Source organism: Bubalus kerabau, chromosome 19 (genome assembly GCF_029407905.1).
Source record: "Bubalus kerabau isolate K-KA32 ecotype Philippines breed swamp buffalo chromosome 19, PCC_UOA_SB_1v2, whole genome shotgun sequence".
Lineage (NCBI taxonomy): Eukaryota > Metazoa > Chordata > Mammalia > Artiodactyla > Bovidae > Bubalus > Bubalus kerabau.
Window position 1 is genome coordinate 50,341,581 of NC_073642.1, and position 19,289 is coordinate 50,360,869.

At 39.2% G+C, this 19,289-nt stretch overlaps 2 pseudogenes; one reads left to right on the plus strand and one right to left on the minus strand.

The window, feature by feature from the left end:
* Window positions 1-19,289, plus strand: part of LOC129634132 (elongation factor 1-alpha 1-like) — a 364,634-nt pseudogene that overhangs the window by 235,349 nt on the left and 109,996 nt on the right.
* On the minus strand, window positions 1,414-2,927 carry LOC129634133 (ornithine decarboxylase-like; annotated as a pseudogene).

Here is a 19,289-nt window from a genome sequence, read left to right on the forward strand (position 1 = left end):
TTTTAAGCTGACAGCTGATGAGACATTTGCATTTGAACCTGGCAACATGTAAATTTGAAAGTTTGAATGAATAAGATAGTGAATTAAATGAAGGAGAAAAATATTACTCTTAAAATTTTTTGGAAACCATTAAATAGGGATTACAAACCAATTTATTTTTTAGGCAAATGTTACTTTATCAGCTTTTGCAGATCCTTAAAATTTTTCTTCAGATTTTTTCCTTAAACTTATCTAATCTTTAGCTGTGATTTTTAATAAATGTTTCTGCCTAGGAATGTATTACATGTCTTATATCCAGATCTGGTCATAGATTTGGTTTTACAACTTTTTCCCAGTTTGAATTAAATGATCAAGCCCAATAATTTGGAAGATAGCATAAAGATAAATTACCAACTGAGCTATCGGGGAAGCCCAAATTTTAAATTAGTTACAGATAATGTCAATTTAGTCACCTTTCCAAATGTTTCAATGGTATCCATGGTGGGAGATTAAGCACAATGTCAGATATGAACTAAATTTGGTATTTCTACAGAAACGTGAAGACTTTTCTGAATATTTATTAGTAGTTACATGGTTGGTGGCTCAGTGGTATATCAATGCAGGAGATGCTACTTTAATCCCCTGGGTAGAGAAGGAAATGGCAACCCACTCCAGTATTCTTGCCTGGAAATCCCACAGACAGAGGAGCTTGGTGAGCTACAGTCCTTGTGAGCCTGGGGTCACAAGAGTTGGGCATGACTCAGAGACTAAACACCACCATCACCACCACCACCACATAACATGGTTGCTAAACTGTTTAATACTGGTTTTGAGGATACCTTTTATCACACATTACATTTTTTTTTTAATGTCAAGATACTTTATTCCTTTTTTGTTAAAACCAGTTTTGACACTAAGCTTCTGGCCCATCCTGCCGATACACAAGCCACAAACGCTTGCTCAGCAGTTGAAGCTTTTAGTAGCATGTTTGAAAAGTGAATAAAAATCCATATAAAACAAATATTCAAATAGTTTTGTTGGAGGAGTGTGAATTTCCTCAGTTCTGTCTCGCTGTGGCAAAAATTTGAAGCAATGGAAGGACCAGTGTTACAGCTCCATGTTACAGCTCAGTTTTATTTGGCAAGCAAAGGAAAATACACCCTCAGGCATGAGGGTGGGCCAACCCAAAAGACGCAAAGAGAAGAAAAACCCCCAGCTCAATTTTGGCTCCTCTTTTTATATGCTTTTTTCTCCTCCCCCTGAGCCTACCCTATGTAAATTGGGCTAGCCAGGAGGGCTGTTTATTTTACCTGAGGTCTTCACTCTGGTCCCTGGACCTTCCTTTGTTCTATTTTCATGGGCTTTTCCTTTTGTCTTTTAGCCGCGGGCATTCTGGACTCCTTTTTCCTATTCTAACTACCTAACAGTTTCCACAGGAACACAGATAAGTGTGACCCCATCTCCCAGTCTTCCACATTGGTGCACCTGTGCCAACCCTACTCATATCGACATCTCAGAACTAGCAGTAATTAAGTTAAATGGTCCCCCCCAAAACCTTTAAATCAAGCTAAACTCGCAGTTAACAGCTACAAGAGTGGTAACTACATGTTAATACAAGTGGAAGCACAGTCTGCTTCATGCTGCTTCATGCTGCTTTCTCAGGCACAGGACAGGGTGCAGGGGGCTGACATCCTGCTCCTCCACTCTGGGTGGGAAGTCCTGGTTTTGGATCTGCTTCATCAGTTGCCATGTTGGCCCTGGCATCACATAGTACATGGTAGGTCTCTGGAATCCATTGAAGGTAGAAGCAGTAGTGACAGTGTAAGCACCCATGTTCTCAAAGAGCATCCAATTGCCCACATGCAGGTTACAGCGCTCAACAATGTGGTCCAGGCCATCACAGATTGGTCCCCAGGTGCTGGATGAATAATACTTCTCGTCTGGTTTGGGTCTCTTCTGCAGAAGAGGCTTTGTGTGTGTGATCCTAAAGAATGCAGTTAAATGACCCATATACTCCATCATTCATGTAATACATAACTGTTCACTTGATTCCTCTTCATCATCAGAATCTGTCTGTTCCTTTAATATGAGGTTTTTTTTTTTTTGGCAATGATATTAACTGCGAGTGTGAAAGCTGATGCCCGGCTCAGGTATGATTCTCACTCCAGAGTCTGATGGAAGATACTTGTCCAATGATGGCTTGATTACACTGGTGATCTCCAGATTTAAGCTTTACATCCTCAGATCCAGGAAAGCCACCACCAATATCAAGCAGATACATGTTGAAACCAACCTTAGCTCCTATGTCAAAGACACAGCAGGCATCAGAGATCACCTGCATGAAGGTCTCAGGATCAGTATAGCCACTTCCCACATGGAAGTTGACACCAATGACATCAATATCTAGCTCTTTTGCCCATTCCAAAAGAAGCCTGCGGCACCAAATTTGACACTGAGGTGACATACTGCTTTGGAATTATCAGTGGCAATCTGCAAAACCAACTTGGCCTTTGGATATGCCCTGGAAGCTTTCATCAACTCAATTTCACTATCAAAAGTCATCACCTTTACCCTGTTATTTGCAGTGTACTTAATCTGAGACACTAGTTTATACATATTTGCATAGACAATCCTCTCCGGAGGCATCCCAAGACAGCACCAATTGTAATTCAGTCTTGCTGGCACAGTCAAGTCTTGTCCCATTGGCAGCTAGGTCTTCACTATGGTTCTACTATCATTGCATTTGACTGCAAAAATGGGGGTGACCCGAGGAAGGGCTTTAAACCATCTCAGATGTTTCTTTAGATTGTCTCCCATATCAGCAATGTAGAAGGCATGCTTATCAATCAGAAGAAGAAACTTCATTAGTTTTTTTGGTCCAGAAGGTCCTTGGTAGTAATGCCTGCATCTAAGAAATGGCAGTCAAACTCATTATTAAAGCTGTTCATGGTTTCTTTATGTCTTTTTGAAACACAACAAACTGCAAATAGGGTTAGTCAGTCAGTCAGTTCGGTCATGTTCGACTCTTCGCTTCCCCATGGACTGCAGCACACCAGGCCTCTCTGTCCATCACCAACTCCCAGAGTCCACCCTAACTCATGTCCATTGAGTTGGTGATGCCATCCAACCATCTCATCCTCTGCCCTCCCCTTCTTCTTCCACCTTCAATCTTTCCCAACATCAGGGTCTTTTCAAACAAGTCAGCTCTTCGCATCAGGTTGCCAAAGTATTGGAGTTTTGGCTTCAACATCAGTCCCTCCAATGAACACTCAGAGCTGATCTCCTTTAGGATGGACTGGTTGGATCTCTTTGCAGTCCAAGGGACTCTCAAGATATAGGCAAATATGGAAAATGTAGAGATGGAATTTAAAGGGATTATGTCAACCTGCCACAAAGGCAATTCTCCAGGAATTCCAAGACCCACTGAAGATGCGTGTGCCCTCCATGCAGCAGTGGAAACATTTGATAAACGTTTGATAAACACACAATCTGCCATCCACCTCAGAGCGCAGGGGCGTGGTGGGCAGATCCCATAGAGAGGAAACAGCATTGCCTAGCACGCAGGACCACCGGCTGCTAGCCGCCTCGCTCACTGGCCAAGGTGGCATCGGAGAGCTGGCAGAGGTGCGGAGGTGGCAGAAGCTGAGGGGACTGACAAAAGCACATATTACATTTTGATGAAAAACAGAAAATAATATTATTAACTTCTTGAATTAAAATCGTAATTACAAAAGATCCCCCCCAAAAGCTGATGGTTAAATTGTTAAATTGTTCAATTTAGCTAAAATATAGAGTGGGGAAGTATTTTGAGGCACACTAAATAATTTTAAGGTCTGACCACAGTATTTCCTTTCCTTCTTGTCTCCCATTAATACCAATTTACAGTTCCTTCTATTTCCATAACTCACTAGACTATGAAAATCAGTTTGGTATTTTACCACTGGGGAATGGCAGAACTATTTTGTCAAATTTTATGCTGCTTTAACACGTGAGTCTTCCTAATCTTAAAATAAATTTGGAGATATTTGGTTGAATGAGGTTTCGGAACCAAATTAGTTTATAACTTTTTAGAGTGAAGGAAGACAGAAACTACCCATTAGTCAAAAAAATACTGAATTTGTTTCTGAAACTTCTATAGTTTTTATAGGCTCTATATATTTAGTAATTGATCCACTTGCACAAGTTAACAACAGCCAGCAAGACTGACTCCTTCAACCCTACAATCACAAAATACTGAATTCTGCAAAAATGGATCCTTCATCAGTTTAGCCTGAGATGACACCATTATACCTGTCAATACATTGATTGCAACTGATGAGACTCTATGCAGAGGACACATATGAGACATGCCCAGACCTTTTCTCACAGAAACAGAATAAGTGCGTGTTCTTTTAAGCTGCCAGTTTTGTTAATCCTAATATGTATGTTTATATTTGTATCTACAGAATGCCTATATCACTGTGTGTGTAGAGCTTGAAGGCATCTGTATTAGAGTTCTCCAGAGAAGCAGTGCCAATATGATATGTGTATGTGTGTGTATTTATATAGACTGGATGTGTATATATTCTTTCTCTCTCTCTCCTGTCATAGGTCTACAGGGAGAAATAGGGATGGATTGATTAATTTACTTTAAGGAATTAGCACATGTGAAGTGGACATTGCCAAGTTCAAAATCTTAACGGGTTAGACTGGCTGGCATGTTGGAGACTCAGGGAAGAGTAACAATTCAAGTTCAAAGGCAGTCTGCTGACAGAATTCATTCTTGCTTAGGAGAGGTCATTTTCTGTCCTATTACAGCATCTAACTGAGGGACACTGTCATTAAGGAGGGCAATCTATTAATATGTTATAGATTCAAAGTTAATCAATTTAAATGTTCATCTCATCCAAAAACCACCCTCACAGAAACATCCAGAATAATATTTGATCAAATATCTGGACACCATGGTCAAGCTGACACACAAAATTAAACATCACGACTTTATCCCTTTCAACTTGACATTCATACACAACTCCTTAAACTGTACTTCATCTCCAAATGAAGACAATAACAGGGTCATACTTATGTCTAACATACTATAGCTATCCTAAATACAACTGAAAACTCACTGTTTCTCCAGAAGAGAATGCAAAGTCCTTGGGTGATATTTACTTTTTTCTTTGATATTCCATAACTTAAGACATGAAGATGCAAAGTGATGGCACTTGAATAGTACAGTATTCAATCAATATATTTTAAGTTACATGATAAGGGGATAAGAGAAGGGAGAACACAAAGATATTTATGCAATACACAACATACTGATAACAGAATAAGGCAGAAATACTCATGACAATTATAGTTTTCATTTCTGTAACTAGTCACATGGTCATAGCCTTAATCACTCAGTCATGTCCAACTCTTTGCGATCCCATGGACTGTAGCCCTCCAGGCTCCTCTGTCCATGGGGATTCTCCGGGCAAGAGTACTGCAGTGGGTTGCCATGCCGTCCTTCAGGGGATCTTCCCAACCCAGAGATGAAACTGTGTCTTTGGTCTCCTGAATTGGCAGGCAGGTTCTTTACCACTAGTGCCACCTGGGAAGCCCTCTTTGCCTGGTGAGGTGACTCAAAGCTACACTCCTGGAGGTCCAGGCCACTAGTAGTACTGCTTGGATTGGATTGTTGTTGGTTCTTACTGAGTTTAATCCCAGGTCATTGTCATACTAAGAGATGTCGTAAGGGATCTCCTGTATTTGAGACATACTTTTCCTTACCTCCATTTTAGAGGAGTCATCCCATTCCTTCTTGGTTGTCAGGCCCAGTCACCCCAGCTGGAACTGTAAGTCCCTTTTCTTGCCTGTTGATTGAGAGGCAGAAGGAACCCAAAGTGGCCAGGTGACTGTCTTAACTCCTACTTTAGTGGAATCATTCTTGTGTTTCCTGGTGGATGCATTCCTCCCTTTGGAACAGACATCTAGGTCAGCGGAACATGAAGTCTAGGGGATAGCAAGTGGGTCACTAGGGATAGTAGTGAAGGGTGTCACTCCCATTCTGACCTCTTGATTCCTGGCCCTGTGAATCCCGGCTATAGAAGCAACAGCACTATGTGTCAGACACTGATGCAGGACATGTACATCCTCCTGGAGAATCTTGCCCCAGTTCTGAAAGGTATCACCATCTAGGTGACTCTAATGGAATCTTCAAAAGGCTATTCTACCAAATCAATTGCTTCAGGATGTTGGGGAACACGACAAGGCCAGTGAATTCCATGATCGTGGGTTCATTTTAAGACATCATTTGCTATGAAGTGAGTTCCTTGATCAGAAGCAATGCCATTTTGGGACTCTTTCCCCCAAACCCCTTTCTCCCACCCTGGTCCTTCCTCAGCGTTAGAGAAGCTTTCTCCTCCAGATTATTTTCCTTTTATTCCCATATGCCTTGTGGCCAGTGCTACGTGGTGATTTGCTCGTGCTTCGCCTGGAAGCCAACATCAGGGACACATCTTTTGGATAACCAAAATGCAAACAAACTCTTGTAATACATTTTTCATTCAATGAAATCTTTTTTTTCCCCCAGCTTTTGGATTATAAATTTATTGGTCAGAATTTGAAAATCAGTGAATCTTGCACTTGAAATAATGAATACCTCAAAAACTTTCTTAAATAAATTCTTAAAATTGGTTCTCCTGAAAGCATTCTTGTTCTATAATATTTTCCTGTCAAAACCTTTAATAATTACAGATTGCCTATTGCTAAGATGTGGCATGAACTTTGTAGCCCATGCCTTTCTCTTATTTTCTGGAATGCTCTTTTTCCATTCTTTCATCTCTATACACATATACCCATGCATACACCCAAACACACACACACCCTCCCTTCTTGCTATCTTGAGATATCCCCTATTCTTTAGGCTCCATTTCATTTCTAATTTTTCCATGAAGCCATTTCCAATTCCCTGAGTAAATGTTTCTCTATTTTTCTTTCAACCTTCATAGCTTGGTTTGTTCCTCTCTTATGGTATGTCTCATAATCTTTTCTTAAATTCACTGTTTCTTATCTTCTTTATTAGATCATAAGCTATTTGAAGGCAGGGATTGGATTGTTCTGATTCTGGCATTATTTAGCATCTAGATCAAGGGCTTGAACATAATAGGTTAGTCCATAGATGGTTACAGGATTAAAACGAATGAACGCCTTTTAGCCATGCTCAAGGCTCTGCCAAAAATGAGCTGATGTTATCTCAAAAAGGATTTTCAGTGCACTTGGTCACTTGTGTGTAGAAAATGAAAACATAAAGGTAAGATGGTGAGTTTTCCACAAAGTTAAATGTAACCAATTTAAAGGAAAGCCTTTTATTTTGGGTTGCTGCCCTTTCTACCTGTTGAAGATTTTTTCTTTCTTTTATGGTGGTGGGAAGTGCTTATTTTTTAGAAGAATAAAACTTTAGAAATAGTAGATTAGACTCTCCAATTTTTTATCTCACTTTTATTTTTTAATGGTCTGTGATTTCTAAAGTTTTGGGAACTTCTGCTTCCCAAGATCACCAAATAAAAGAGTGGAAGGATTCTGATTAGACTCTCCAATTTTTTATCTCACTTTTATTTTTTAATGGTCTGTGATTTCTAAAGTTTTGGGAACTTCTGCTTCCCAAGATCACCAAATAAAAGAGTGGAAGGATTCTGATAAAACTGGTTATGATGAAAGAAAAAATGGACTAAATATAGGGAAAGTAATGGCAGTGGGAGATTCCTAGTAACTAGCTATGCAACATTTATCTCAACCCTGTGCAATTAAGATAAACACAGTTAAGATTAAGGGCTTCCCAAGTTGTGCTAGGAGAAGGCAATGGCACCCCACTCCAGTACTCTTGCCTGGAAAATCCCATGGGTGGAGGAGCCTGGTAGGCTGCAGTCCATGGGGTCGCTCAGGGTCGGACACGACTGAGTGACTTCACTTTCACTTTTCACTTTCACACTGGAGAAGGAAATGGCAACCCACTCCAGTGTTCTTGCCTGGAGAATCCCAGGGACGGGGGAGCCTGGTGGGCTGCCATCTCTGGGGTAGCACAGAGTCGGACACAACTGAAGCGACTTAGCAGCAGTAGCAGCAGCCAGTTGTGCTGATGATAAAGAATCTGCCTTCCAATGCAAGAGAGACAAGAGATGCAGCTTTGATCCCTGGGCCGGGAGGATCCCCTGGAAGAGGAAATGGCAACCTATTCTATTGTTCTTGCCTGGAAAATTCCATGGAAATAGGAGCTTAGTGGGCTCTAGTCCATGGGGCCAAAAAGAGTTGGACAGACTGAGCACCCAAATAAGTAATTAAGTTGTGAAATGTTTTTTGTTTGTGGTATAGTCTAAAAGGAAGAGATTTTTGTATTAGTTACTAGTAGTGCCTCTTTGTATCTTTAGCATCAACAGTTATTTCCTTTAGAGCCCTCTATAACCCAGAGAAAGCTCATGCCTTTCCTAGAATCTGAATTGCACAGTGTTCCTCATCCTTCTGGTGACATTGATTTGATGGTGTATCATAAACTGTCCAGCAGGATTTTTATTGTCAGTTTAAAATGAAATAATAGCATTGGCAGCAGAATGCCAGTTAGGTATTTGTATGAGTGATTCCAGCTAAAAGGATATGCTGACACTATTTGGTTTTTGTTACACTCTGGTTAGGTGAGAGGGTGAACTTTAAAGCATCCTTATGAGAATATTCTATATGAAGGATTATTTCTGTAATACAGAATTGCTTTTCACTTTGCATGAATCACATCAAATCAAATGAAAGCGATTGCATTAATTCCTCGGGTGATTACACATCTATTCTGTGTGAAGATGTGTTGCCAAAATACGGCATTGCAGAAGGATTTGCAAAATCCTGGCGACAGTAGGGTTAGACCCGAAAGAGTAAAATTAGCCACTTTGTTTTTCTCTCCTCTGTCATTTTCATTAAGAAAATGAAAAATTGCACAGGCCACATGCATTTTAGAGTTGATGAAATTTGTTGTTTGTTCCTGCACCCACTCTACGTTCCCTTGTGTCCGAATGCAAGTTCCTACAAGCAATAGGAATTTCCATTTTACCTCTCAGGCCCAGTGGCATCTGCTAATGAGGTACTACCCCTGGTCTTCTCTCCTAGGAAGTGAGTGTCACAGGCTCCTGAATGAACTTTTTTTCTTTATTCTGTTCTAGTAAAACCTTACTCTTTGGGATAGTTGATTTGAGCTAGATGCTAGCAAAAAAAAGCAGTAAAATAAATTTCACACCAAGAAGCCATTACTAATAGCTGGCAGTGGGTTAGGTATTGCAAGTTCAATTTGTAAAACCAAAAAATGGACTGGCCAATGTTGGGCTCACAGGAAATAGATTCTGATAGGGATCCTTTTCTAAGCTGACTAAAGTCATCCATCAGAGATAAGCTTGAGATATAGGCTGTCTTCCTGAATAAAAAATTGAATGGATTCCTGCATAAAATAGAGATATTGCTCTGTATCTAAAGAGAATTTTGTCTGTGGAGAATATCCTTAATGTGGGAGATGAATGGAAATCTAGTGAAAACTCACCAGTAAGGGCCAAATGAGAACCCTCGCTGAGAGTAGAAACAGTATTTTGAAATGGGGTCCTTGTCTAGATCCATTTAAAATAAGAAATAGATGATCAAAAGGAAAAAAAAAATGGAACAAAGGAGAGAGAATTGATGGTTTTAAATGTATCAAGTCTTTCAATATTATTTACCAAACATATGTTAAATACAGGGTAGGACATTAGTGTTTAAAAAATCCAAGACATGGTCTAGAACTAAGAAAGTTCATCTCGAGGGAGTAGGTCTGCAACCAGAGAGTTACCTTATAAATATGTGATAAATGCTATGATAGAAAAAATTGCAAGTATTCTGAGAGCTCAAAGTAGTACCTAGTCTAAACAGGGAGTAGCAAAACAGAGTGAGTTATCCTGGAAAGGTTTTATTTTGGTAAAATAATATTAACTGAGTTTTGGAGGCTGAATAAAGATTAACTAGAAGAGTATAAAAGATCTCTCCTACTGTCTTGCTCCCTATCTTAATTGGAAAGTCATTAACCCTGAATTAGTCTTTCTTTGTTGTTGATTTTTAAAGTATTTTCTAAGCTTACATGCATAATACAGGATAAATTAAATTTGAAAAAGCAAATGGTATAAAGGTAAAAAGCTTTAAGATTCCTTTTGCATATCCAACAGTGTATGTATTTTGGTAATTATGAGTTCAATTACTCCTGTACATTTTCACCAGTCCCATAAGTGACAAAGGAGAAGAGTATAGTAAATTCAGCCAGAAACTACTTAAAGTGGTTCAGCATTCATTAACTACAAAAACTAAATGAAAACAAGTCAGGTACATTAGGAACTTGAATTCAAAACACAGGAATGGTTCTGCAATACAGTCTCTACTTGGGGTTTTCACACCTTATCGGGGCCATAATAATGGGCTTCCCTGGTGGCTCAGATGGTGAAGAATCTGCCTGCAATAGAGAAGACAAGGGTTTTATCCCTGGCTCGGGAAGATCCCCTGGAGAAGGGCATGGCTATTCACTGCTGTATTCACGCCTGGAGAATTCCATGGACAGAGGAGCCTGGTGGGCTACAGTCCATGGCGTCACAAAGAGTTGGATGATACTGAGTAACACTTTAACTTCAATAATATGCCAAGGATTTATAGAATCTCCAGGATGAACTTGAGATGTCTACCTAGAAAATCAATTTTACTGAAAGATTTAGGAAAATATAGTTAGTAGTAAAACAAGAGACACAAAACAGTCCATGATGAATTGAGATAATATATATATATATATATCAATAACCTCAGATATGCAGATGACATCACCCTTATGGCAGAAAGCGTAGAGAAACTAAAGAGCCTCTTGATGAAGGTGAAAGAGGAGAGTGAAAAGCTGGCTTAAAACTCAACATTCAAAAAATGAAGATCATGGCATCTGGTCCCATCACTTCAAGGCAAATAGATGGGGAAACTGTAAACAGTGACAGACTTTATTGTTTTGGGCTCCAGAATCACTGAAGATGATGACTGCAACCATGAAATTAAAAGATGCTTGCTCCTTGTAAGAAAAGCTATAACAAACCTAGACAGAATATTAAAAAGAAGAGACATTATTTGGCTGACAAAGGTCTGGATAGTCCAAGCTTTAGTTTTTCCAGCAGTCATGTATGAATATGAGGGTTGGACCATAAAGAAGGCTGAAAGCCAAAGAATTGATACTTTTGAGATGTGGTGTTGAAGAAGACTCTTGAGAGTCCCTTGGACTGCAAAGAGATCAAACCAATCAATCCTAAAGGAAATCAATCCTGAATATTCATTAGAAGGACTGATGCTGAAGCTGAAGCTCCAATACTTTGGCCACCTGATGTGAAGAGTCAGCTCATTAGAGAAGACCTTGATGCTGGGAAAGATTGAAGGCAGGTGGAGAAGGGGAAGACAGAGGACAAGATGGTTGCGTGGCATCACTGAGTCAAAGGACATGAGTTTGAGCAAGCTCCCAAGATGGTGAAGGACAGGGAAGCCTAGAGCACTGCAGTCCATGGGGTCATGAGAGTCGGAAATGACTGAGTGACTGATATACACACACACACACTCATATGAAAAAGTAAGTGAAGTGAAAGTTGCTGAGTCATGTCCGACTCTTTGTCACCCCATGGACTGTAGCCCACCAGGCTCCTTTGTCCTTGGAACTCTCCAGGCAAGAATACTGTAGTGGTTAGCCATTCCCCTCTTCAGGGGATCTTCCTGACCGAGGGATTGAACCCGTGTCTCCTGCATTGCAGGCAGATTCTTTACCATCTGAACCACCAGGGAAGCCTATACCCATGTTTATGTACATGCTGCTGCTGCTAAGTCACTTCAGTCGTGTCCGACTCTGTGTGACCCCATAGACGGCAGCCCACCAGGCTCCCCTGTCCCTGGGATTCTCCAGGCAAGAACACTGGAGTGGGTTGGCATTTCCTTCTCCAGTGCATGAAAGTAAAAAGTGAAAGTGAAGTAGCTCAGTCCTGTCTGACTCTTAGCGACCCCGTGGACTGCAGCCTACCAGGCTCCTCCGTCCATGGGATTTTCCAGGCAAGATTACTGGAGTGGGGTGCCATTGCCTTCTCTGTTATGTGCATATATCTCCTTTATTTATTTGGTTTATTTAGGAAAGTTCTAAAAGACTAAAAGAGAAAAACATAAAAACTATCACACATTTGATGGTCTTTATTGAATCTCTCTTTTCTTCATTGTTTATAAATATGTTCAAAATGCTATTAAATTCAGAGCACAAATCCTGACTCATAACTCATCTCTCAGTACTTGCAATTGCTGTGCTTTTAAGGTCTTTTAGAACATTTCATTGGAGAAGGCAATGGCACCCCACTCCAGTACTCTTTCCTAGAAAATCCCATGGATGGAGGAACCTGATAGGCTGCAGTCCATGGGGTCACGAAGAGTCGGACATAACTGAGAGACTTCAATTTCTCTTTTCACTTTCATGCATTGGAGAAGGAAATGGCAACCCACTCCAGTGTTCTTGCCTGGAGAATCCCAGGGACAGGGGAGCCTGGTGAGTTGCCGTCTATGGGGTCACACAGAGTCGGACACAACTGAAGCGACTTAGCAGCAGCAGCAGCAGAACATTTCATTACTCCACTCAACTCTCAACTTGACATTTGCTTTCACTTCCTCTCTCATCATTTTCAGTCATTACAAAGTCTTATGAAAAAGGTATGAAAAAATAAATATAAAGGAAGCTTGTTCAGTTGGTATCACTCAAAGGACTGGGAGTGTAATTGGTTTCATTTTTGGGGTAGATTATGGCATGTAGAACTTTGACATGACCCTGAATATATATGGGGAATTTTAAGGAATAGAATAACAAAATAATCTTGTCATATACAGTCCCTTAAATTTTGACTGATACTAAAATTCATATAGAAATGCAAGAAGCTCAGAATAGTCAGATAATCTTGAAAAAAAGAACAGTTGGAGTAAAAACATTGGATGAGCCAGACTTCCAAATTTTAAAACTTACTACAATAGCTTATAATGCTTAGAAGAAAATGTAAGTAAATTTTCATGACTTTTAGTTAGACTATGGTTTTTAGATAAAAACATGAGCAATGAATTAGGTAAATTTTGTTTATCAAAATCATATATTTTATAAGATTTTGTATATATACTTCTAATGATGCCATCAAATAAATTGAAAATACACATAGAATGGAAGATAATATCTGGAAATCATTTTTAGAGGTCTAGTATCCAGAACATATAAAAAAACCTTTACAACTCAGCAGTTAAAAAAAAAAAATGGGCAAAGAACTTGTATAGATACAACGTCAAAGAAAATATACAAATGGGTCACAAACATTTGAAAAGATGCTAAATGTCATTAGTTATTAGGCAAAGGCAAATTGCCTACAATGAAATACTGTTTCAAACCTACTAGGATTACTAAAATAGACTGGTAATGATAAATGTTGACAAGAATGTGGAGAAATCAGAATCCTCATATACTGCAGCTAGGACTGTAACATGGCTACTCCAACTTTGGAAAAGAATTTAGATGTTCCTGAATATGTTAAACCTGTATTTATCACATAATACAGCAACTCTACTCCTAGGTATATACTCAAGAGAAATCAAGTGTATCTTTATTTAAAAACTGGAATGAATGTTCATAGAAGCATTGTTCTTAATAATAAAAACATAGAAACAACCTCAATGTCCACTAACTGATAAATCAGTTCAGTTCACTTGCTGAGTCGTGTCTGATTCTTTGCAACCCCATGGACTGTAGCATACCAGGCATCCCTATCCATCACCAACTGATAAATAAAATCTAGTATATCCATACAATGGAACATTATGAGGTAATAAAAAATCACTTACTGATGTATGCCACAGCATGGATGAACCTTGAAAATATTACAGTACATGAAAGAAGACGGTCATGAAAGGACACATATTTTTTTTTTATTCTGTTGATATGACATATCTAGAGTAGGTAATTCATAGAAACTAAAGGAAGATTAGTGTTGTCAGGGGCTGAGGGTGGTGAGAATAGAAGTGATTGTTAATAGGTAAACAGGTTGTTTTGTGGGTGGTGGAAATATTCTAAAATTAATTGTAATGGTTGTAAAACCATGTGAATCTGCTAAAACCCTTGATTTATACACATTAAATGTGTAGCTTTTGTGTAATATGAATTATATCAAATCTGTTATAAAACAAATTATATAACAAAAAGCAAACATTATCAAACAAAACAATAAAATTACATATTATTCTTTTTTGTAAGAGCCTACAAAATATATCTATATTCCTTTTCATTTTGATGATGATTCTCCTAGTAGACCTGAGTTTGAATAGCATGTGTTGCAACACACACACACACACACACACACACAATGGTTTACTTGTCACATAGCAAAATGTACTTAGTTCTATAGGCAAAACCATGTTTTTCAAATCTCTAGGCTCCATTTATAACACATTATTTCATATTTCGGGGGCTTCCCTGGTGGCTCAGAGGTTAAAGCATATGCCTCCAATGTGGGAGACCCAGGTTTGATCCCTGGGTTGGGACGATTCCCTGGAGAAGGAAGTGGCAACCCACTCCAGTACTCTTGCCTGGAGAATCCCATGGATGCAGGAGCCTGGTAGGCTACAGCCCACGGGGTAGCAAAGAGTCGGACACGACTGAGCGACTTCACTTTCACTTTTCATTTCATATTTCATCATTCTACTTTTTCTGTTATTCTATCATAGATTTAAATATACATTTTGCCTAATTCTAAAAGAGTACAATGAAGCTTAGTGATCACTTAATTCAAGAAGCTCAGGAGAGTTAAATTCCAACATATGAGTTAAACTCCAATGAATCTGAATCCAGATGCTGGATAGATGCTCAAGTCCAGTGAAATAGATCCAAATTTGAATATCAGAACTGTCAGTTGTTAGCTGCCCCATCTGTAACACTGACCTAGACACATACAAAAGTGTTTTTGTTCAAACAAAATGAAGTGCAGCTATAGGTCGCCATTGCTGTTAAATAGGGAACTTCTAAATCTTTTAAAGGAAAAATATAACATTAAATTGCCAAAATGATGTACTCTATTCATCCTACTGTTACAACATAGATAGCTGCTGCTGCTGCTAAGTCACTTCGGCCATGTCCGACTCTGTGCGACCCCATAGACGGCAGCCCACCAGGCTCCGCCGTCCCTGGGAATCTCCGGGCAAGAACACTGGAGTGGGTTGCCATTTCCTTCTCCAATGCATGAAAGTGAAAAGTGAAAGTGAAGTCGCTCAGTCGTGTTGGACTCTTAGCGACCCCATGGACTGCAGCCTACCAGGCTCCTCCGTCCATGGGATTTTCCAGGCAAGAGTACTGGAGTGGGGTGCCATTGCCTTCTCCGAACATAGATAGCAGTTTCTCCTAATTTGTTTGAGTCTTAGTACTATCACTTTTTACCTGAATAATCTTCATAGGAATGACAGTTTGTCATTTCAAACCCTAGTGTACTAGCTCATTTTACAGTTTTCTTTGAATTGCAGTTATGAGATCATGTAATAAATGACCCAAGTCATAACACATATTTCTACCTATAATGAGCAGATTTATCTTGAATTAAATACCATTGCACAACATAGACCCAACAAACACAAATTAAATTCATAGATCCTCACTGTGGAAAGGGTAATTTATTGGCCTAAAGCCTCATTGACACATTAACACACATTCCATCAGTGTGTGCATTTCGGGCTTTATTAGGAAGAAAGCGTGAACATTCACATGACCATGCCACAGGTATGGAAGGAAGCAAGCAGATTGGTTTTCTCTGAAAAATAAGTCAGCACAAATTTTGTTTGAAGTCTTGAAATGGATTTTGCTAAAAGAGCAACTGTATGATGAAGATATATCTATGACCACAAAGGATCACCTTACGGCTCAGAGGGTAAAGAATCTGCCTGCAATGCAGGAGACACAGGAGGTGCAGATTCAATCCCTGGGTTGGAAAGATCCTCTGGAGAAGGAAATGGACACCCACTCCAGTGTTCTTGCCTGGAGAATCCCATGGACAGAGGAGCCTGGAAGGCTGCAGCCCATGGGGGTCACAAAGAGTCAGACACAACGGAGTGACTAACACGTTATCCATAATTTACATACTTAAATTGGAGTGTCCTTCAGAAGCACGTGAAAGAAGACAAAGTGCACAGTGACTGGAAGTGATAGGTTCTAGAATATTGCTGTGATGATGCAGGAGGTATGGAGTCTAATCATTTTATTCTGTAGAGTTCTCCTTGGAGGGGTAGGCTTGTTAAAGCTGTGGCATTTTCAACTGGGGTATGTGTGTGTGTCTTCAGATGTTCAACAGCAAAAATTGTGTGCCTATATATACATTTCATTGAACATGAAACATGTTAATTAGGTATAGATCTTCCTCAACTTATGATGGGGTTATTTCCCAATAAACCCATTATAAATTGAAAATATCATAAGCAGAAAATGCATTTAATACATCTCACCTATTGAATGTCATAGTTTAGCCTAGCCTGCCTCACACATGCTTAGAATATTTATATTGGTCTACACTTCGGCAAAATCGTCTGATACAAACCTATTTTATAATAAGGTGTTGAATATCTCATGTAGTTTATTGAAGGCTGTACTAAAAAGGAACAAAAACAGGTTGTAAGTGTATGAGTTGCTTACCTTGCGATCACATGGCTGACTGGAAGCTGAGGTTCAAGGCTATTGTCCAGTATCAGTATTCCACAATTGCTAGCCCAAGAAGAGTTCAAAATTCAACATTTGAAGTAGAGTTTCTACTGAATGACTATTGCTTTCAAACATATAAAGTTGAAAAATCTTTTTAAATTAACATATTTATAGCTGGTTGTGCTGGGTCTTCATTGCTACGCACAGGCTTTCTCTAGCTGCAGTGAGCAGGAGCTGCTCTTCATTGGTGCATGAACTTCTCATCGTGGTGACTTTTCTTGTCAGGGGGAGCACAGGTTGTAGATGTCCAGGCTTTGCTAGTTGCAACATGCAGGCTTAGTTACTCTGGGCACATGGAATCTTCCTGGACCAGGGATCAAACCTGTGTCCCCAGCATTGGCAGGTGGATTTTTATCTACTGTACCGCCAGGGAAGTCCCTAAAGTCAACTACCCAATGTGAGTTGGGGATTGTCTATATTAAAAATGTTAGTGTTCTCAGTCGTGTCCGACTCTCTGTGACCCCATGGACTATATACATAGCCCACCCGGCTCCTCCATCCATGGGATTCTCCAGGCAGGAATACTGGAGTGGGGTTGCCATGTCCTTCTTTCTCCAGGGGATTTTCCCGACCCAGGGATCGAACCCGGGTCTCCCGCATTGCGGGCAGGCGCTTTACCCTCTGAGCCACCAGGGAAGCCCAATGTTATGTAGGTGAAAACAAAACAATAAAGCATCCTAATGAAATTATTATCATATTTAGAAGTATTCTCATACTTACGCATATCTTAGTATTTCAGAGCCTTGATCATTTTCATAAAGAATGATGATAGTAGATGCTTACTGAGTACACCAAAGAGGTTAGACATCAAACACTTTCAGTGGAAATCTGCAGCCAACTGTTTTGACTAATTTAGTTAAACTGATTTTTTTGGAATTGACCTCATTGGTCAATTTTCTTTATACTAGTGTTGCTGTAAATAAACATCAATACGTTCAAATATACAGATTTGTTTTATTTCTTAATTTGTCTCCTTATTTTTCTTTAGTTTCAGTTCTTTTGTTTCTGTTGCTCTATTTTGCTTTCCTGTCTCATCCCTCTTTATATTGTCATTCTGGTGTTGTTTACAATGGCATTCCCTTTTGAAATATTTCACTAACCAGGTTCCCTAGGGCATATTTATTTCTTCTAGTTTCCTCTCTTTTTTTCCAAACATCATCTTGCTTATGTTCAATCAAATCAATATGGTTAGCCGATTCTTATAATACTCCTTATTGTCATGGAACTAATGTTTCATTCTGGAGATTTTTAACTTATACCTCTATTTTGCTTTCCTCTCACACGCACAGAGACTATACGGTGCCTTCAAAGCTTGCATGTTGAACGAGTGTATACAGAAAGAGGGGTTTCCTTGGAAACACTGAATATGGAAAGACTTTATATCTGCCTGCTCATCAAGTAGTGAATTGACAGCTGTTTCTCTGTAAAGTTTGTCAGCTTATTTCAGAATACTATGCACATTGTTAATAGGGAAATGCACAAAACATCAGAATTGCTTCACTGGAGACAGTAATGAGGAAGAGAAAGCTTCCTATGCTTCACAGATAGCATAACCCATTTGTTTTAAAGCCTAAAGAATTTTACATGGAAGTCTGGCCTCTTGGTCTCTTCATAAGGGAATTTCATTCATGTAGACGGATTTGATGAAATAAAAATAAAAATTACTTTTCGTTTGTTTTTATCTCTTAATGTCATTTTTAATTAAATCTAAAATAATGTGATTTTTGCTGATGCTTTTTAAAATTGAGTTTTTTACTAGAATGAAGTACAATAACAATTCATGCTTATGCAAAGATATATTATGCTTCTTGAATACTTATGAATTTGTTGATTAGGTTAAAAATCAATGAGAAATTATTTTATCTCTTGCTTGTTGCATAGCAGAAATACATATAGGTGACTTTTTGGCAAACTAGATAGACTTCCTTGTGTTTATAAAGATTTCTTATAGAATTCAAGTTAATTCTTTAGATTTATTTGATTCTAGCTTTCCCGGCCAACAGTCCATGAGGTTTCTCTTTTCTCCACATGCTCACTAACATTTGTTACTTCTTATCTTTTTGATAATGGCCGTACAACAGGTGTGAGCTGCTATCTCAGTGTGGCTTTCGTTTGCATTTCCCTGAGGGTCAGTGATGTTGAGCCTCTTTTCATGAACCTGTTGGCTATGCGTATGTCTTCTTTGGAAAAATTTCTATTCAGATTCTCTACCTGCTTTTAAATCGGACTTTTTTTGTTACTGAGTTGTATGAATTCTTTATGTATTTTGCATATTAACCCCTTATTAGGTGTGATTTGCAAATATTTTCTTCTATTTGGTGGATTTTTTTTGTTGATTATTTCCTTTGCTGTGCAGAAGCTTTTTAGTTTGATGAAGTCCTACTTGCTTATTTTTGCTTTCATTGTTTCGCTTTGCTGTCAAATGAAAACAATCATCGTTAAGACACATATCAAGGAGCAAGGTAGTGGGAGAACACAAATGTAGCACCCACACTCTGAGGTCTCTGGAGAGGGTTGCAGTCAGCCC